Source organism: Peromyscus maniculatus, chromosome 12 (assembly GCF_049852395.1).
Source record: "Peromyscus maniculatus bairdii isolate BWxNUB_F1_BW_parent chromosome 12, HU_Pman_BW_mat_3.1, whole genome shotgun sequence".
NCBI classification, from domain to species: Eukaryota; Metazoa; Chordata; class Mammalia; order Rodentia; family Cricetidae; genus Peromyscus; species Peromyscus maniculatus.
Genome location: NC_134863.1, coordinates 84,245,796 through 84,267,526, shown reverse-complemented (window position 1 = coordinate 84,267,526; position 21,731 = coordinate 84,245,796). Strand labels below are relative to the sequence as shown.

The window sequence follows — 21,731 nt, the reverse complement described above, 5'->3', positions numbered from 1 at the left end:
ATGGCTGCAGGTTGGTCCCCTTCCTTCAAAATGCTGAACTGGACTTATCTGGTAGTAGCATGTGGACCTACTAGAGTAATATAAAGCAAATTGAATGCCCTGCATCCTACTTGTTTAACTTACAAACTACAGATCGTATTGGCTACTTTGTAAGGTTGCTGACCAGGGTCAATAGCTCGTAAATATCTATCTGTCCAACAGCTTGCATAACGCAGGGGACGGACTAATAGCCGTCACTGTTACTATTAAATAGTCCCTTACTTCTCAACACGGGAAACTCAGGTCTACCTGAGTCCTTCTTGTAAATCATCATCACCATCACCATCACCACCACCATCTCACAGACTAGAGTGGTAGCATAAGCCTGTGTTCCCAGCATCTGTGAGACTGATGAAGGAGTATCCTCAGATCAAGGCCAGCCTGAGCTACATAGACAGACAACTGCCTCCAACAGCAAACAAGATGGAGGTTCGAGTCGTATTTGACTTTGGTACTATTACTTAGAAGCCAGTCACTGAGAAGCTGTGCAATTGCACTGAAAAACACTGTTTAAATGTTGTCCTCACAAGCTTACCAACAACTGTGGCACTCACAAGACCAACAGCTTCACTAGTTCTAACTACGGGCACAGTGTTCACTTCTGAAAACCTCTCTCTCTCTTACGACTGAAGGTGGAAATTCAAGCCAAAGGCATCCAGGCTCCTGTCTTCACCTCTGTCACTTCTCAAAGCTAGACTCATTCTAAATGTGCACATGAGAACTAACAACGCTGGATCGAAACTCGCTAGATCGCTAGAGTAACAAAGGAGAGCAGTATTCGGCCCACTGTTCTCAGTGACTTTAAACTCCCTAGGAGGACAGGCAGCGCCTCTGGAGGCTGAGGTGGGAGTGCAGTGAGTCCACACAGCCTGGACCACTTGGCAAGACCCTGTCTCTCTCAACCAATAAAACTGCCCCAGAGACCCACTAAGAGTTGCATGGACTTCGGTAAACTACTAAAATGGGCTATTCCTCTAATATACAAGCTACCATCTTTCCACTCCTCATACTCGTATTCTGCACCAACATAAAGTAGGCATTTATAAACATTGATCTACAAATAAGTCATTTTCCTTCTCCTATGCATAGCACATAGAGCTCTCCAATCTTACCTGTGGCATTTGTTCTAAGGAAAGTCTCACCCTGTGGCCCAGAATTCACTTGAAGCTTTAACTTACCACAGTCCTGCCTAAAAACTGGTATAAGTGTGCTGCCACACCCTAATTCCAGTTTTATTCGTCTCTAAAAGACCTCATCTCTTCCTTTTGTAGGCTCCCAAATTCCCTGTCCTGCTCTTTATTCTAAATGCAAATATGCCCTGCTGCAATTCTTTGTCCTTAGGACTAACTAAAGAAAAAAAAAAATCTAAGAAGTTTATTGATCCATCCAACCCAAGTTTATTTAGTGCTTATACCGTACTAGGTACCTGGAATGCCTAAGACTCCAAATACTAGGGTAAAACATGGTTAATGCCTGCAGAGGATTAGTCAAATAGGCACTAAAAAACTAACTAATTTTAATGAGTATTATGAACAAAGACTAGACAGACTTGATTGTGTAAACTAAGAATAACTTGGTGAATGAGGGGCTGGGCCTTCCCCAACAAAGTGCTATCTCAGCTAAAACTGAACGAGGAGACAAGTTACCTCAACAGGGTGATAACTCCAGACCAAACGGCAGCAGGGAAGAGATGCAGACAGAGCGGAGGCATGAGTCGGCCACCTAGGACAAGTCATTTAGGCAAAAAGGACATGGGTCCTATGACTCCTTTGGTCTTTACCCTAAAAGTCACAACACCATTAAGGAAGTTGGGGTTTTTTTGGGGGGTCTTTGTTTTGGGGGGGTTGGTTTTGGTTTTTTACTTTGTTTGTTTCGAGACCTCGCTGAGTAACCCAGGCCAGCCTCCAGCCCTTCTGGATGCCCCGCCTCACCTTCTGAGGTAAAATCACAGGTGTGCAGGCCTAAGGACCCCGAGTCTGACCCTAGCACCAGTGAGCACGAGGGTGTGGTGACACACGCTACAGAGGCAGAAGAGACAGGCAGACCCCTAGGGACCGCACCAGCCAGACCAGGCTCCTCAGGGAATTCTAGCTGGGGGAGAAGACACTATCTCAAAAGTAGAGGTGGGAGGACCCTGAGGAACCTCACCAGAGGCTGACCTCTGGCTTCCACAGGATGTGTACCACAACCTCTGCCACAAATTTTCTTTTGTTCCTTAATGATAGAGAATTGTTGCTTCTCTAGACAGTGCTGGCCTTTAACAGAACTTCTATCCCTAACCTTCCCCACAGGCCTGCATCCTTTACTCGGCTCCATTTTTCACTTATTCAGCAAACAGCCCTTTCCCAAACTATCTGCCATGAATACTAAAACTTCCCTGTCTTCCCTCTGCATGCCTGTGACAGTGCTGAGCAACTCTGGCCATCCTAGGTGACCTCACCTGTATTTACCAACGTTTTAAACTGTCCTATAGAATCACCGTAAAGGAAATGTACAAAAGTCACAGTATACTCAATGAGATCCTACTCATTTTCTTATCCTTGCTATTTTGAAGAACTTTCACAAACTTTTCTATCACAAAAGGAATTATCCATCGATAATAAATGTTTGATATAAAGATAAAGCAAGCCTGGGCAGGCGTCTCTATGACGGGTAAGGTGACCTGCTGACGTCCCACACAACCTAAGTCACAGCTCATTTTTTAGTAAAAGGGGGACCTGTAGGGCCCTGGCCCCCGTTTTGGGTAACTGTTGCCTTGCTTGCGGACCTTGACCTTGATATCTTCCCTATGCTAATTCCCTGCCGGGTTCCACCCTCCTGAATGCTTAAGGGAAGTTCCTTGTCTGTGTATCCTGCATAATGGGTGTTAACAGCTTAGATGCAAGATTGTAAAACATCGGTAGCGAACTTCTCCTCCGGGGTTCTCCCATTGTGCTGTAAGCCTGTATTTAAGACCTCCTCCCTCCTTCAATAAACTGCATTTGGCATTAAAAAATAAATAAATAAAAAATAAAAAAAATAAAGATTATGCCAGAAAAAAAAGATAAAGCAAAAGTCACCGTAGTGATGACAACTGTTTTCAAGAGAAACCGACCCAACCAATCACGACCCTTTTCAAGCAGACAGCATCAGTCAAAGACCACAGCCTACTTCTACCTAAAGAGCTTAGCTCTAAAGTAACTGTCAAAAGGACTCTAAGATAACTTTTAACCTTCAAAAATATTTTTTAAATCAAGAAATCACAGATCCTATGTCCCTTTAATGAGAACTTAATTGTATATCTATTGTATTTTTAAACCGACCCCGGGAACTGTAAAAGCTTTTTTCCCAGCAGAACCTATTTCCACAATGGCAAAGACAGCAGCGGCTCTTGTCTTAGAGCTGATTTCCAGGCTCCTCTCCACGGGTGACACTCTGGTACCAGCCAGCATGGGCACGCACACCTTTAATCCCAGGACTGGGCAGAGGAAGGATTTCAGTGAGTTCAAGGCCAGCCTGGTCTACATAGTGAGTTCCAAGTGAGAGAGGTGTGTGTCTGTGTGTGTGTGTGTGTGTGTGTGTGTGTGTGTGTGTGTGTGTGTACACATATATATGCATACATAGTGAGATCCTGCCTTAAAAATCAATAGTTCGGGGCTGGAGAGATGGCTTAGCAGTTAAGAGCACTAACCATTCTTCCAGAGGACCCAGGTTCAATTCCCAGCACCCACATGGCAGCTCACAACTGTCTGTAACTCCAGTTCCAGGGGATCCTCACACAGGTGTACACACAGGCAAAACACTAATGCACATAAAATAAAAATAAATCAATTATAAAAAAATAGTTGTATCACACACAAGAACAGGCTTTTTAGATCAGCAGTCCTCTAATGAAGACACATGCACAATGAACAGAACGTGAGGTTTTCCAGGACAACACTAAGACCCCTGGTACAAACTGTGGCTCACACGCTCTCCTACTCCACACTCCCAACCGTAACCGTGACGCCACTTTCTCCTTCCCAGAGTCACCGTCTTGCAATCTTTTCCCACCACTCCTTCCCCTCTCATGACTAGTGGTACTGCAAACTGTTCTCACCTTCATTACAGAAGACACAAACGACATTAGTGATTCTGTTCCTGGTGCCTTCCAATCCTCACTCAGTAGGAGGGTCTCAACTGTCACACAGGCAGTCTCCTCTAGGACCTCTGTAATCCTCCCTACCTCACCCTCCCGGCCCCCTGCTCTCTACTGCCAGAGCCGTGGCCACACTTGGACTCATCTCCCGATCTACTGGCGGAGTAACTGAGAACTTCTACCCCCTGCCTTCCTCTCCTGCCCTTCTCAGCCCCCCACTCCCTCCCTCCCTCCCCCCCCCCAGCACAACTCTCCCTCACTCCTCCGGAGTCTCGGGTAACTCCACCCTCCCTCCCTCTCCAAAGCCACACACCACCTTCTACAGGACACCCACTGTCCAGAACCTTGCTCAGTCCCCACAGCTATCCCACCTCCCATGGCAACGCCTCTCCGCCACCAGCCCCGCCTACTCCCTTTTCCTCCAATGCATATCTAAGTGGTCTTGCTTGCACTTGGCTTTCCATGAACACACATCTATTCACCTTTCCAATCAACAGCGACCACCACTTACGTCTCATACAGAGGACATGCAGACATTGTCTCAATTGAAAAAGATGTCCCTTTTTTAGACTTTTACAATTTATCAAAACATCAGTTATTCAACAGGATAAAGGAAAACTAGAAAATAATTAAGTATCTTTAACTATGTATCTAACAAAGAGTGAATACTTTGTTATTTAAAAACATATGCCTTGGCCAGAAGTGGTGGCACAGACAGATCTCTGTGAGTTCGAGGCCAGCCTGGTCTACAGAGCAAGTTCCAGGACAGCCAGGGCTACACAGAGAAATCCTGTCTCGAAAAACAAAAAGGCAGAGAAACAAAAGCAAAACAAAACAAAAAAAGAATCAGGGAAATGCACTCTTGAGACACTGATTGTAAACACAAACTGGTAGGATATTTTAGAAGACAATTTGGTGATATACATTCAAATATGCTTATAGCTGGCACAGTTTCCCTTATGAATGGTCTTCTACAGCAAACGCTTAGAGTACAACTATTTGTATCAGTGAAGTGTACTAGAGCAGCATTGTTTAAAACTGAGTATAAAAACAATTTTAATGTCCTTCATGAGAGCTAAATAAACCAAAGAATATACATAAAATGAAATAGTTCCCAATTTAAAAAAAAAAAAAAAAACTAACAAGGAAGGGCTAGGGATGTATCTCAATGAGTACTTGCCTATAACCCATGGATCCCTGGGTTTGAACCCTAGTATGGTATAAAGTGGACATGACATATGCTTGTAACTACATTCCAGAGGTTGAGACAAGAGGGTAAGGAGGTCAAGATAGCCTGGGCTACATGAGAGCCTATCAAGAAAGAAATGGAAAGAAAGGAAGGAGGGAAGGAGGGAGGGGCTAGAAAGATGGCTCCATGCTTAAGTTCATACTGCTCTTCCAGAGGATCCCAGTTCAGTTCCCAGTACCCAAGTGGAGGGGCTCATAACTGCCTGTAAGCTCTAGGGAATCCAACACCCTCTTCTGGCACCCAAGGTCACTTACACACATGTGGCATATACTCATACAGACTCACATATACATAGTCATAAATAAAAATTTAAAAAAACGAAGCTGGGAAGTGGTGGCGCACACCTTTAATCCCAGCACTCGGGAGGCAGAGGCAGGCCCATCTCTGTGAGTTCAAGGCCAGCCTGGTCTACAAAGTGAGTTCCAGGATAGACTCCAAAGCTACACAAGAGAAACCCTGTCTCAAAAAACAAAAAAATTAAGAAAATGAATCTTTTTTTAAAATTTTAAAGAGGCTGGCATGGTGGCACACACTTTAATCCTAACACTCCAAGACAGGTAGGCAGATTTCTGTAAATTCAAGGCCAGCCTGGTCTACACAGCAAGTTCCAGGACAGCCAGACATACACAGAGAGACCTTGTCATCAAAACAAACAAAAACAATTTAGAAAAGAAAATCACATTCATGAAAGTCATGTGAGGTAGCTCATTCCTATAATCCCAGCAACTGAAATGAGGCAGGAGGATTACTGAGTTTGAAGTCAGTGTGAGCTGCATAGTGAATTCCACACCAGTCTTTTCTACAGAGAGCCTGTCACCAAAACAAATAAACAAAGCCAGGCCAGGTGATACAGGCCTGTAACCCCAACTACTCCAAAGACTGCAGCAGGAGGCTCTGAGCTCAAGGACTGCCTGGGACAGAATGACTCCAAGGCACACTGGGTCCCAACCTCAGGTAAGCTGAAGGACTGATGATATGGGGAAGGTAGAGCACTGGCCTACAACAGGTGATGCCCAAGGCTCAGTGTTCAGTCACACACTCAAGCATATACACAACACACACACACACACACACACACACACACACACACACACACAGAGAGAGAGAGAGAGAGAGAGAGAAAGAGAGACAGAGACAGAGAGCACTGTCAGTTAACAAGGGAATTTTTTTTATTTAAAAAAAATTATTCATTTTATATACCAACCATAGATTCTCCCTCTCATCCCTCCTCCTGCTCCCCCTCAGTCTCCCCTCCCAACCCACCTCCCATCGGCTAAGGCCTCCCATGGGGAGTCAGCAGAGCCTGGTACATTCAGCTGAGGCAGGACCAAGACCCTCCCCCGCCTCAAGGCTGAGCAAGGAGCCCGACCATAGGTAATGGGTTCCAAAAAGGCAGCTCATGCACCAGGGATCAATCCTGATCCCACTGCCAGGGGCCCCTCAAGCAGACCAAGCTGCACAACTGTCTCCCGTATGCAGAGTGCCTAGTCCAGTCCCATGCAGGTTCCACAGCTGTCAGTCTAAAGTTCATGAGTTCATACAAGCTTGGGTCAGTTGTCTCTGTGGATTTCCCCATCGCGGTCTTGACCCCCTCTCTCCTTGTTCACAGAATCCCTCTTCCCTCTTTTCCACTGGACCCCAAGGGAATGTTTCTAAGTATGAAGTTTAAGTAAAAATAAAAAAACTTTTTTTAGAATGTCTGATTTTTTTTTCTTTTGAGGCAGGATTTCTCTGTGTAACCCTGGCTGTCCTGGAACTCATTCTCTAGACCAGGCTGGTCTTGAACTCACAAAGATCCACCTGCCTCTGCCTTCCAAGAGCTGGGATTCAAGTCATGTGCCACCACCATCTACCTTATCTTTGATTTTAAATGTAGGACATTGCATACATACACAGACATATAGAACTAAGCACTCTAAAAACAAGACTATGGGTGCTTGCTAAGGAGGCACAATACCCTGGGTCTGATCCCCACTGCCACCCAAGGAAGGGCGGGAAGGGAGCAAAGGAGGGGTGTACGGAGCACAGGTCCGCAGAACAGTCCATATGAGGTGTAACGCAAGTGCGAGTGTACATGAATAGACACAGAGCATGTCTAGTAGGAAAAACTGAGTAGTTATTGAGAGCCATGAGAACAAGGGTGACGTGACACCATTCCACAGCACTTTTTAAATGAGTACATATGCCCTGTTATCTTTAAAGAATTGTACGTTTGCTATGTTGTGAGACTAACACACTGAGAGACACTAAGAAGAAAGAGATCCTCTGTCTGGTAGTCAAGGTCCTAAGTAGAATAATCCCCAGGGGTGTTACCATAGCTAGTGCCTGAAAGATACCAACCTTAACCCCTAGAGAAGCTGCTCCTAAACCTGCCTGAGATAATCCCACCCATGACAGCTGTCACAGACACCATTTTTCTTCAGGAACAAGTACAGGTGACATATTCTTCCTTCCCCATCTCAAAAGGCTCTTAGTGCAAGTGACCTTTGATTTCTAAAATGACAGCCACCTCAGTAATAAAAAAAAACAGCGTTAACCTGAAAACAGGTAAAGGATATTCCTCTGAGCTTACTTCCATTTTAAATTAAAGAACCTAATGGAGTGAATTCCAACATGTGAAAACTATAAACAACCAGATATAAAGGAAAAGTAGTAATTTTGTGGTCCATCTAATCATGGCAAGTTCCCACCAACCAATCTACCCCAACGCCACCTACCAGAGTCCTGCCATGAACCATACCTTATAAAAACCTCAACTCGAACCTTTAAATATTCCTCTGACTAAAAGGAAACGAATCATAGTGGCCATTCCCTAGGAGTGAGCTCCTGTGTGAAGAGCAATGTCTGAGGCAGATGCACCTCAAACCCGGGCCTGTACCCCGGCAATTCTGTACAAAAAGCACACATGAGGAGGAGGCAAGAGAACTCAAGCTAGTGCAAGACAGCTGTGGTCCAGCTCAGACAGCCGGGCTCTGGGCACTCCTCCTCTGGAAGGCAGCGGTGGCGGCAGTGGCTCAACCAACCAGCAGAGCTTCAGACATCTGTGATGTATCAGGATGCCCTGAAGGAAGTTCAGTGCAGAGGTCATCCCAAAACTACACACAAATACCTGCGCTTAGGGGTCCCTATCAAGTGCCCAAGGCCCCACCAGATCCACTGGCAGCTGGAAGGAAGACCAGGTCTTCCCTTTTCCTCACAGAAGGGGTGAGAGTATCCTAAGTCACTGCTATCATCCTCACAACATTCACTGACTCTTACTACTGAACGCCTAACAAGACCCCAGTGTTGGTCTAGTGCTATCCGCTGTGGTCACAAGCAGGACCACACACAGTGTGGTCCAGAGCAGAGTAAAGGTAAATCCAAAAGTTTAGACTATATTATTTACATGATATAATCACAACTATAAAGAATGTGTATTTACAATCTATCAGAAAATAGTGTCAGTAAACTGCTATCAGGCCCTAAATACCATCACAACAAAAAAAAAAAGGTACAAATTCATTCTAAGCAGACTACAGATATATATATTACAGAACCAACAACCTATTTAAATTTGCAAACTATAGCACAAAAGCTTAATGACCAATAATAGTGACTGTTCAATAAACTGCCTTATTTCCAGAATTTTTTCCAAAATATTTGGAAATGAACAAGCAATGTTTAATTTTCCTTCATTGTGCCCATCTATAGTAGAAGCAAATTCTTAGCCAAATAAACAACCCACCAAAGACCACAAATCCCAGCCTCCTGTGCAGCTAAGGCCACATGACTAAATTTAACCAATAGCACATGAAAAAAGGACCCACCACTGTCCAAATGGACCTTACAATCTAATGGAGAGGAAGAGACAGGCATTAATGAACATAATGAATAAGTACACATAAATCACTGATGACTCACTACACAGCCACCAGCAATAAAGGTTGTGAAAGAAAAGTAGAGAGTCCTGCTTGGCTTAAGGGGTGGGGTGGGGTGGTGTAGAGGGCCTGACAGTGTGTGTCAAGTCCCAGGTCTAACCAGAGAAAGAAGAAAGTGTGGAAAAGGACACAGGAGGAAAGGAGACGTGGCCACTGGGCCCGGTGACAACCTGCCACAGGGGAGGACACTGATGCTGAGACCTGCCTGCTCCTCAAGTCACTCCCTGCAAAGGGCACCCGACACTGGGCCTGTCCTGCCTGGACAGTCTTTGTTCACTATCTCAAGGCAGGTGATCTCTCCACACAGCCTCAACTCCTACTCCAAGCAAGCACCACACAGATCTGGGGGAGACGTCACGGCCTCAACACCCTTCTAACCAAACGTGTGCTCCGGGACATTAAACCTTAACCAGGAACCCCATTAATACTTCTAAATAAAAAAATTAACTCATCATTGAAATTGTGTTTTGTTTTTTAAAGTTTAAAAAACAAAAAAACTGTTCTGCTTCTCTGATCTTTCAGCTTTCACCCCCTAATGTCTGACTCCCAAGTTTTTATTATGAAGACCAACTAGAATTCACGCTACAGGGAAGGAACAAAAAAGTTAGGGTTTATTTGATGATGGGGATGCTACTTAAAGAAGAGATGATGCCTTCTGAAGCTGGCTTCATTCCATGTCAGACCATCACAGGAGACTCCCAAAAAGCAAAGCATTTCAATTATGAGATTTCAATTTTGGGTGATAAAATGACTCATCATCAAGAGATATTTTTAAAATGACTACTGTATTACATGTGCACATGTTCCTAAAAAAATTTATCTTGTCAAAATTTAGCCTATCAACAATAATAATATATAAACTTTCAAAAAAAATGGTTGAAAAAAGGGACATCTATGAAGAACTGCCAAGAATCCAATGTGGTTTTTGTCAACACGAAGTATGTCTTGGTAGAGCTACAGCAGTTTAGATGTTCAATGTAAGGTTTCATTCTCAACCAAGAACTGCAACTCATTACAGAATTCTCAAAGGACAATTTCAAAGCCAAAATATAACTTTAAAAAGCATAGCTGTTTTATACAAATGCAATGTATTTCCATCATTTTGTCTTTAATATACCAAATGAAACTAGAATTTGAAAAATAAGACTTGTCTATATTATCTAGTATGAACCTTTGCTTCAGTTAGGTGTAACCTGCACTCACCTCTCACACACCCAACAAGACTTGACACTCTAGCCTAACACTACAGAGTTGACATAACCAAGATTTCAAGATTCCTTCATTTAGGGATAGCAAAGGAGAAACTTTAGGTAACTTGAAACAATTCAATTATTTTTTCCAACTAATTAAACACCAATTTTAACCCCTAAATTTTGTAACCCCAAATTGTGCAAGCATTAAGTTATGAATCACCACAGGCTCTCACCATCAAATACTGCCAAATGGCCAGGACATCCCAGGGTCCCAGTCTTTAGAAGGCATAACCATACACTACTATCCTGGTAGTACAGCTTGTTGTGACAGGTAAAGTGTGCTGTCAAGTTCAGGTGACCCTGACTGATATTTCTAAGCAAGATTTTGCTTCTAAAATGAAAATAGACAAGTACAGATGGAGGAAAACCCACCAAGATACTCAACAGAAAGTAGACTGTGCCAAGCTACTGCTTAGGACTGCCATAAAATTAGGAAGACTAATAATTCAAGTGCAGAGCCAAGTTCTCACCAGAGACTTTCTGGAAGCTCATGGTGTCTGCTGGGTTTGGAGGTCAAGCTCACTCTTGAGAGGTAGCAAGGAAGTAACTGGGAGGAGGAGAGGGGCACTGACTGGCAGGTACAAAGTAGGAGCTCTTTGTAACAGAGGAAAATGACAAATGGCATATCTGATCCCAGGTACCCACAAAGTCACAAATGATCCCACCCTCCTTGAGTCTTATATGTCATGTCATGTAGTACAAACAGCTCTTTGCCACCCAAAATTCTATACACATTTTCTTCCTGCAATAGACATATGCCAACCATACACTCTAGAACACCTCTGTGTGAGTGAGTAAATGTGCATGTACTTTCTTCGTACAGTTACGTAACACGCATGACAAAGTTCACAGTATGCCATGTCTATAACAAGGTATCTTCACTTTCAAAGCTAGGCACAGCACCGCAAACCTAAGTTCCTTGAATACATTGTTGCACTTACCCCTCCTCACTCCCATCTCTAAGTCACAAACACAGGAAGCCATGAATAAAACTGGGTGACAAAGCTCAAGCTCTCAAGGGCGATTTTCTAGCCAAGGGTCTTTGGACTACCCGTGTTATCTTGAATGTTATTTTATTGATCCCTAGCACACAGTAATGGTTGAGGTTAAATTTTTAATAGGTCACACACCAAAATGTCTTCAGAAAGCTCTTTTCCTACCTTACTAATAATTACCATTCAATTCTATTCCTTCAAAGGTAAACAATCTCTTCAACATCCACCAGGTATACGAAATGTGTGTCCTTACAGACACAAGGGGCGACCCTTCTAAAATAATTTGAGCCTAAGCCTCTCTAAGGTAAACAGGAACTTTCTGTAGCCATTTTTACAAGAGAACTTGGTGTAGATGCTGACACGTCTCTTCACTTTTTGGCAAGGTCTGAAATCTAACTCTATTTGGACAGCTACCACAGACGACGCCACTGCCATGCCAAGGTAGATGCACCAGAAGGACAGGGTTCTTTAAGATATGTACCCTGAAAAACCAATGTCTATAACCAAACAAACTTTCTAAACCACTATCCCTTTGAAATCTTAACCAGTGGAATTTGAGTTCCTGTCTCCCATTTACAGTCTATCTGGAAATGTAATTCTTTAAGAATAATTAAAAAGAGAAATTTAAGAAACAAAAAGTAAAGTAATTCCACTATATTATTGACAAATCAAAGTACCTAATGGTTATTTAATATGAGAAGTCCAAAAGGGTCAAAGTAGAAATCAAAGTATTCAAAGAAAAACAAAATAACTCCACACCAAACTTTTGACTTATCAATACACACACACACAAAAAAAAAGAGCTCTGTACTATAATTATAACTAAATGTGAAGAACAAAATGCACCAGGGTTTCCATCCTTCCACTCGGAAGCTGACTACTCTGCTTCGATGGAGAGGGACAAGTTTCATTAAGAGGGCTCTGGTCTACATTGCCCTTCTGCAACCCTAAATTACCTCCACCAAACCTGCACCCAGTCTGTAGGTCAGAGCTCTGAGTCATCACACGGGACTTATCATAAGTCACAACTTACATCTGCCTCCCGGAGTCCTGGCTGTATGACCTTGGACTGGTCACTGCCCTCCTCTAAGCTCAGTATGCTCATCTGTGAAATGGGTGACATTTCCTACTGGTAGGTTAAGCGAGGGAACATATAAAACTGTAGTTAGCAATGCCTGGCACTAATCTTCGAGTGTGAAAACACTGCTACAAGGTGTGTATTTTCTGGCAATTTGGCAGAACTCAAGAAGCAAATGATGCTGCACCTCGATGACAGGATTCATAGAAGCCAGGGCTGGGCGAAAGACAGGTCGTCGGAGTCACTGACTCACGAATTTTGCCGTTTTTAACTATTTCGGGGTAGGGAGGGGCCTCTGGCTAAGTGCTGATATTCAGGCACTCGGGTGCCTCTGGGGCCAGAGTGGGTCTGTGCCTATAAATAGCCTGGTGAAGTTTTGTGGCCATACACAGGTACCCATTCTAATTCCTGTCTCCTCCCGCAGCTAAGCAGGTCACCCCGGCCCCTCCGGTGGCCAGGGTCGCCCGCGCTCCCGGCCCGACTTCCGAGCACGCCGGGTCCGCAGGCCCCGGGCGCGGGCCCACAGGGCCTTGCAGGCAGCGAGCTGCGGACCTTCGCCGGCCCGGCCCTGCGCCCTGGCCTCCCGGCAGCCAGCCCCATTTTCTTAACCCGTGCATTGTCCTTGCCGAGAACCCCGGCGCTCCGCACGCCGGTGGGGACCGAGAGGAGGGACGAGGGAGGAGCTGGGGGAAGAGGATGAGGAGGAAGAGGAGGAGGAAGACAGCCTCCTCCTCCCCTGCGCCCGGGAGGCCGGCGGAGGTCTGGCGCCGGCCGGGCCCCAGGCCGCGGGTCCCACCCGCCGCAACTTTCCTCGGGGACCCGGCCTTGCCCGGGCTCCCTCCCGCGGCGGCAGGCCCCGGGCCGCCCTCCCGCTCCCTCCTAAGATGGCAGGTCCCTCCCTCCCTCCGCGAGAGGCCTGGCGAGCTCGGCTCGCAGGCCCCGGGAAGCCGCGCGCAGGGCCGCGCCGCGCCGGGCGGGCGGGCGAGCGGGCGGGGCGGACACTCACCGGGACGATGGCGGGGCGCTTGCGCCGCTCCCTCCGGTGAGCCTCAGCCTCGAGCTCCCGCGCCGCGCTCCCGCCGCGGCCTCCGCAGCCAGCGCCGCCCCGGCCGCCTCTCTCTCTCTCTCTGTCTCTCTCTCTCTCTCTCTCCGCCCCCGGCGTCCCGGCTCCGCGCCGCAGCCGCGCTGGCTCAGGGTCCGTCCGTCCCTCCGTCCGTCCGTCCGGCTGGCTGCCTGGCTGGCGGGGCCGGCGGGCGCCCGCGGCCGGGGAGGCGACAGCCCCTCCCCGGCAAATACCGCAGTCCCCGGGCCCCCGAGTGCCGACGGCGGGGCCGGGCGCCGAGCGGCGGCCGCTGCCGGCCGCTTCTCCCCCGACGAGGATTTTTGTAAAAAAAAAAAAAAAATCTCACAAAATGGCGCGCGCTCCAAAGCTGCGCAGCGAGCAGCGCCGGGGCCCGAGCGGCGGCGGCGGCGGCAGCGGCGGCGGCGGCGGCGGCGGCGGCTCCGCCAGGAGAGCCCGGACCGCCCGCCCCCGATCCCGCACAGACACTCGCGCACACTCACCGCGCGCACACTCGCCCTCGCACACGCTCCCTCACACTCACACCGGTCCCGCCCGCTCGCCGGCGGCGGCGGCGGCAGCAGCGGCAGCAGCAGCAGCAGGAACAGCAGCAGAAGCGGCGGCGGCGGCGGCGGCGGCGGCGGTGGCGGCGCCCGCACCCCCGCTCGGGGAGCCCGCTCTCCTCAGCCCGACCTGGGCCGCGATCGGCAGCAGCGACGGCAGCAGTCTCCCCGGATCCCCCCGCCGCGGTTGCCGCCGCCACCCCCGCCTCACTCCAATGGGGCTTTTTATTATTATTCGGGCGGGAAGCGAAAGGGTTTAAAAAAAAACCAACCAACAAAATGGCGACGGACCGACCCGGTCGCTATGGCAACTGTCAATCAAAACGCAAAACCCCGGCTGACGTGCTGACGTCCTCCCCCCGCCCCCCCGGCCCCAAGCCGGCGGGCGGGGCCTGTTGCCCGGGTAACGGCAGATTCCGTTCCCTCCTCTCCCCTCTCTCCCCCGTCCCCCAGCCAACCACCCAACCCCCCTCAGGTCACGTGAAGGATAAATTCGGAGCTCGGGCCCGCTACGAGTGTCAGAGGAGGGCGCGTGATTCGCTCGGGGGAGGGGAGAGGAGGAGAGCGGAGGGGAGGGGAGGGGGGGCGAGGCGGTGGCCTGCCGGTGCGCGAGCGAGCGAGCGCCTGCCGCCCCGCGGCCGCCTCGCCCCGCCCCCGCGCCGCTCCCACGCCGACTGCGGCCCGGCCGGCGCGCGGCCCCGCGGCGCGGCCCCGCGCGGCGAGCCCGCAGCCCCGCCCGCCCGCTCGCCCGCCCGCGCAGGCCCGGGAGGGAAGGGAAGGGGAGGGGAGCGGAGGCCGGGCAGGCCGTCCACTCCACCCCGCGCGCGCGCGCGGCCCCGCCAGGCCGCCGTCGCCAGCCCCCTCGCCCGAACCGACCCGAACCGGCCCGCGGGGTCGGGCGGGACGCGCGGCCCACCCCGCGCTCGGCTCACCTCCCGCACGCCGGCCCCGGCCGCGGGCGCGCGCGGCCGCCACCTTGATCAGGCCGTGGCCGCGCCCGAGCCGCGCCGGCCGCGCAGAAACTTTCCAGGCTGGGCACGCTCCTGGGCGCCGGTTCCCCCGGCGTCTCCATCGGAATGCCCAGCCTGGACCTGCCCCGGGGCGTATGTCTCGGTTCTTGCTTGTCGTAAGCCACCTCGGTTTCCTGATTCTTAATTTGCCCACTTGGCCTTGGCCGTCGAGTCTCTACTGGAAGTCTGCCTTTTTATCCATTCTAAGTCTTCCGCCTAGCTGAATGCAGCCGGGTGTGCTCTCCGGCCACTGACAGCCCAGTCTGCTGTGCTGGCTACTTTGTAATTAGGAGACAGCCGCTGCCTCAATTTGTATTTTGTACCTATTCTAAAATAACAGCGTTAATGGCCCAAAAGAGTATATACATTAACACACAGGCCTGTGTGTGTATACACTGTTGCGCACCAAAATCCCTGGACTGATTTCTAAACTTGACTTTTGGCATATTTATGTTAACGTTTTGCTTACGCTGTTTGCAACAATTGCAATAGATGCAGCCTTATAAACAAATGTAAAAACACCGATAAATACTCCTCTCCATGTAGCGTGGCCCTAGGAAACACTTGCTTTAAATGATTTCCAACAAACAGTCTACAGTTAGTACACCGTTGAAACACTAAAGCAGCTATTCAACTTAACAGAGGCCGACGGGGGGGGGGGGGTGGTAATAAAACTAAAGTAAATTAGGATTCATTCGGGAAGAAAAATAGTTTGCTTTAGACTGCCCAGGATATCAAAAAGTTGCGGCATCCCGTAAAAGTACTTTCGGCTGACATTTCCAAATTTGCACTGTTGGTAGAAGTCAAGTACACAGTCAACATAATTAATCTGAAGAAAAAGGAAGTGGCCAAGGGTGTCACAGAACTTAGCACCTGGTTCTTCCCAAACACAAGCTTCCGCCAGCGCTTCCAGCCTCACCTCCTGGCTCCTCACTCCATTGGCCAGAGTTTTTTTCCAACACAACACTACAAACTAAATTCCTGTCTAGTATTTATTGTTCGTAAAGGAGGGAACCTGCTTAATCTATGGGTTACCTTGGCCGACTATGAGAATGTCTCAAGAAATCGTCCGTCAGGTAAACTCAGTGTGAGGCAGGATTAGGAAGTGTTGGTCTCCATGTCTGGGAGATGCATCCTTTCTCCCCACCCAATACAACCTTATCCGGTATCAGTCAATGAATTGTGCTGTCTGAGTTGGAATGCTATTAAATGTTTGACATGGATATCACCTAAAAAGTGGCCTGCAAATTATAGCTGGACAAGCGTGGGTCACGGTGGCCTCTGAAAGAAGTGCCAGTCTAGGGAAAACTAAATACAGAAATTAAACCTTTGATTTTATCCACGAATCTCCCCTCTGAGAACCTGGGAAAGCAAAGACAAGCCCAGAGTCTCAGCCAATTCTCACAGAAAATGACCCATTCCATTCTACAAAGAGAAAATGGGTGATGAGTGACCAACGGCGTCCTGATGTGACAGTACCGGTGAGTGGTGAGGTCAGGAGTGATATCCAAGTGTATTTGCAACCCCCATGTGTCCCACTACACCAAAGTGTTTATTTGGAGAAAGAATCTACACAGAGGTTTTGGGCTGGACCCAGATTTGAAATGACCAGTGTCCTTATAACAAGCTGGACCTAGAGACAGACACAGCAAGCCCCTGACAAGGACAGAAAACCCAGACACAAGGAAAATCTGGGGCTACAGCACAGCACCAAGAGGCCACAAGATTCTCCCTTGCAGCCTTGGGAGGGGGGGGGAGGAAGGGGAGAGAGAGGCTCAGTTGCTGCCTTGCTTGTGGGCTTCTAACTTTGGAAACTGTGGATGATGCATCCCTGCTAGTCAGTCTACACCTCCTTTGTGATACTTTGTTGCCGGGACAAACAAGGTTTCTCCTGCCTGTCCCACATCCGTTTCCCCCAAAACTTGGTGGTGCACTATTTTAAGCCCATTAGACTGAAGATGGAATCCTGCTGGGAGCTAAACCAAATATTCCAAGGACAAATGAACTGATGTTCTAATCCCATCTCTGCCCTCATGCAAGGCGAGTAGGAAAACAATTCTGAATTCAGCCCTGGACAGTGCAGGGCCCTCGATCCAACATTCCTTCCATCCTTACAGATTTGTGACTGATAAAGTACCTTCTGGAAACTTTAGTGCAGATTGTTCTAATTTTAAAAGCCATCCATGAATATAAAATACTAAAACAAATTAAAGCAAGGTGAAGGCCTTATAGAAACTGATGTTGATTATATGCTGTGAACTAGGAAGTTAATGGTTCTCTTCATCCGAGGTCCAGTAACAAAAAATAAAAAAGTATGGTCATGAGGCTAGAGAGATGGCTCAGCAATTAAGAGCATTGGCTGCTCTTCCAGAGGACCCGGTTCAATTCCCAGCACCCACATGGCAGCTCACAACTGTCTGTAACTCCAGTTCCAGGGGATCCAGCATCCTCATACAGATATACATATAAGCAAAACACCAATACATGTAAAATAAAAAAAAATTTTTTAAACTTATGGTCATTTAAAACAAATTAACAATATGAAAGAGAGCAAAGCTGTAAAAATTACAGACGTTGTTACCAGAGCTGCTGGACCAAAACCTGGGCTCTTACAACCCTAATACTTTTTTTTTATTATTAAGACATTGTCTATTTACTTTACATACCAACCACAGACACCCCACCCACCCACCCACCCCTGTTTCCCTCTTCCCACCTACCAGCCTTTCCCCCAACTCACCCACCCCCCCCATCCCCACATTTTCCAAGTCAAGGTCTCCCATGGGGAGTCAGCAGAGCCTGGCTCACTCAGCTGAGACAGGTCCAAACCCCTCCCCCCTACACCAAGGCTGTGAAAGGTGTCACACCCTAGGAATTGGGCTCCAAAAATCCCGCCCATGCACCAGGGACAGATCCCGGTCCCCCTGCCGGGGGAGGGGGGCAAACAGTTCAAGCTAAACAACTGTCTCCCGCATCCAGAGGGCCTAGTCCAGTCCCACGGGGGCTCCATAGCTATTGGTCCACAGTTCATGGGTTTTCACTAGTGTGGCTGGTCATCTCTGTGCATTTTCCCATCATGATCTCGACGTCCCCTGCCCACAGGATGCCTCCTGTTTCTCATTGATTGGATTTCTGGAGCTCATCCTGGGACCCAGCCATGGATCTCTGCATCTGCTTCCATCAGTCACTGGATGAAGGCTCTATGATGACAGTTGGGGTATTCACCAATCTGATCACCAGAGTAGACCAGTCCAGGCGCCCTCTTGACCATTGCCAGTAGTCCAAGGTGGGGTCATCCTTGTGGATTCCTGAGAACTTCCCCAGCACCCTGCCTCTTCCTATTCCCATGGTGTCTTCATTTATCATGGTATCTCTTTCCTTGCTCTCCCACTCTGTCCCTGTTCCAGCTCGAACCTCCCATTTCCTTATGTTCTCATCCCCCATTCTTTGCCCTCCATTACCCCCACCCCCACCCCCAGTTTGCTCATGTAGATCTCATCGATTTCTGTTTTGCTGGGCTATCTATGTGTCTCTCTTAGGGTCCTCCTTGTTAGCTAGCTGCTCTGGAGCGGTGGACAACCCCTAATACTTTCGGGAAACAAACAGTGACAGAGGATGGAGATGCATGCAATGAAGCCACACTGGGAAAGAGAAGAGAGGGTCCTGTGGTTCACACCCCAGACCACTGTGAGAGGTTACATTTAGACAATGGGCAAGAGGGAAGCCCAGTCCCTGCGGAGTGTGCTCCCACCCTGGGCAGCCTCTGAGCTCCAGACAAGATGGTCTAACAAGCAGCCTCTCTCTCTCAGACAAGTTCCTCTTCTGTCTCGCACTGAGCCCCTTCCTTCTCCCAGCATGCCACTCCTGGGGAAATTCCAATTCCGTGGGGTGCATTGTTTCAGTAGTCCAGCAGCCGGCGGGAAAATGGCACTTCCTCCTACCAGGAAGGTTACAAGATCACCCAGAAAGGCACCGCCTACTGTCTTCCCAGTAGCACTTATTCTAACCGGGGTTCCTAAGAAAATGTGGGTGAGCGCTCACACTACACGTGCCCTGGGTTCCCTTCTTTATTCCTTGTGAAATCTTTTTGTATGTGTGTTGTGTTTTGTACCTCCCTGAGGACCTATGGGCTGGTAATGGCAGCTGGGGGAAGAAGAGACCTTCTCTTCAATGGTGTAGCCGCTGGTAAATCCCCTGTGCTTCTCCAGTAAGTAGTCTCTCACCCATCCTCCGGTTAGCAGCTTTCAACCAAACTCCTTGGGTCACCCCCCAGATGTGTTTATTGGAAATCTGTCCTCTGTGTACAGCTGGTGTCCACTCAAGGAGGTGGGGAGAGGAATCATCTTTTTGTTGACTTCTCTGCTGCCTAAAGATAAGGTTTAAAAGAAATGAAAACGCATGTTGTTAGAGGCCACATCGTGGATACCAACATCAGGCTCGCAGCAACCCAGCCAGTTTCTCTGCGGCTACCTCCACTCTTACGTCATCTGTACAGCATATATAACGTAGCCGGAGGTAAGTCCTCCCAGACTCCCCCACTTCTCTCAACCATGGTCCAAACAAGTGCATGCCCAGCATCTTAACAGCTGCTTATGAAATTCAGCTGCTTTATGCCAAGATATGGTTCAAACAGTGCCCTTGTCCTGAAAGCAATACTCATTACCTTCTCATCCTGTAGGTATGTTTGCCAAGATTATTTCATGAATTATTATTAATAATTTCTTTTCCTGAGATTTTAAAGGAAAAAAATTGAATAAAAATATGAAATTTCAACAAGGAGAGAGTATGCCTCAACACAGAAGAAGGTGAGAGTGGACTCCTGAAGGCTGTCTTCAGACCTCCACATGGATACCATGGCACGCATGCACTGCTCGCAAGCATTCTCATGTAAGCACACACACACACACACACACACACACACACACACACACACACACGGTCTCTCTCTCTAATAATAAGTTAAAATTTTAATGTATATAGAGAATATGAAATTGTTAGGTGAACATACTGTTGTGGGATAATCTTTTTTGTATACTGTGAAGATGTGTCTTTGCCAAGGCCCTTCTGATTGGTTTAATAAAGAGCTGAATAGCCAATAGCTAGGCAGGAAGAGGTTAGGTGGGACATCTGGGCAGAGAGAGAAGGAAAGGAGATGAATCTAGGTGTGGGAGAGACTCCAGAGGAGATGGAGAGGAAGCAGAATATGAAGGAGGAGAGGTAAAAGCCTCAAGCCACACAGCAGCACATATATTAATAGAAATAAGTTAATTTAAGTTAGAAGAGCTAGTTAAAAACAAGCCTAAGTTAAGCCCAAGGTTTCATAATTAATAATAAGTCTCCATGACATTTTTTGTGAGCTGGTGGCCCAAAGAAAAATCCGTCTACAACATACATGGTTCCTACTGTTTGAGAACATCTTAAAACTGGGCTGTGACTTTAGCAACGCTTAGGAAGAAATGCAGCCCTTGTATTGATTCACACCTGTCTTAATTAGTGTTCCTATTGATGCAACAAAACACCATGACCACAGCAACTTAGGGAGGAAAGGGTTTGCTTGGCTTACAGTTCACAGCACTGTTCATCATCAAAGGAAGTCAGGACAGGAACTCAGACAGGGCTGGAACCTGGAGGCAGGAGTCGATACAGAGTCCATGGAGAAGTACTGCTTAGTGGCTTTCTTTTTTCTTAACTGAGGTTGCTTCCTCTCAGATGACTCCAGCTTGTGTCATGTTGACACAAAACTCCAACACAATTGACCCCTTATCAGCTGGACAGAAAAACATATCACTATAAAAACCACAACCTTTCCTTTCTCATTCATCCCCAAGATCTCACATTAAAAACATAAATAACTTTAAAAGTCTCACAGTCTTACAAATTCAAACACATTAAAAATTCAGCCTCTTTAAAATATCCAATCTCTTTAATAAATCCAAAATCTCTTTTAAAAGTTCAAAGTCTTGCCGGGCGGTGGTGGCGCACGCCTTTAATCCCAGCACTTGGGAGGCAGAGGCAGGCGGATCTCTGTGAGTTCGAGGCCAGCCTGGTCTCCAAAGCGAGTTCCAGGAAAGGCGCAAAGCTACACAGAGAAACCCTGTCTCGAAAAATCAAAACAAAACAAAAAAAAAAAAAAAAAAAAAAGTTCAAAGTCTTTCAGCTGTGGGCTCCTGTAGAAATCAAAATTAGCCAGGCATGGTGGCTCCCAGCACTCGGGAGGCAGAGGCAGGTGAATCTCTGTGACTTCAAGGCCAGCCTGGTCTACAAATAGAGTTCCAGGACAGTCAGGGCTGTTACACAGAGAAACTCTGTCTCAAAACAAAACAAAACAAAATTAATACCTTCTCACTTCAAGAGGGAAGAATCAGAGCACAGTCACTATCAGATCAAAGCAAAACAAACTCCAACAGTGTAATAACTCAAGGTCCAGTTATCTGGAATTCACTCATTCAG

At 47.8% G+C, this 21,731-nt stretch overlaps 1 protein-coding gene across 3 annotated transcripts in view; it reads right to left on the bottom strand.

Annotated features, from left to right (window-relative positions):
- The window catches only part of Dyrk1a (dual specificity tyrosine phosphorylation regulated kinase 1A), a 136,762-nt gene extending 122,970 nt beyond the window's left edge, over window positions 1-13,792 (bottom strand). For all 3 annotated transcript variants that reach the window (XM_076549271.1, XM_076549270.1, XM_076549272.1), the window contains exon 1: window positions 13,655-13,792. The gene's annotated coding sequence lies outside the window, so the exon portion shown is untranslated. The remainder of the gene's footprint in view (window positions 1-13,654) is intronic.
- Between the last annotated feature and the right edge of the window lie 7,939 nt (window positions 13,793-21,731).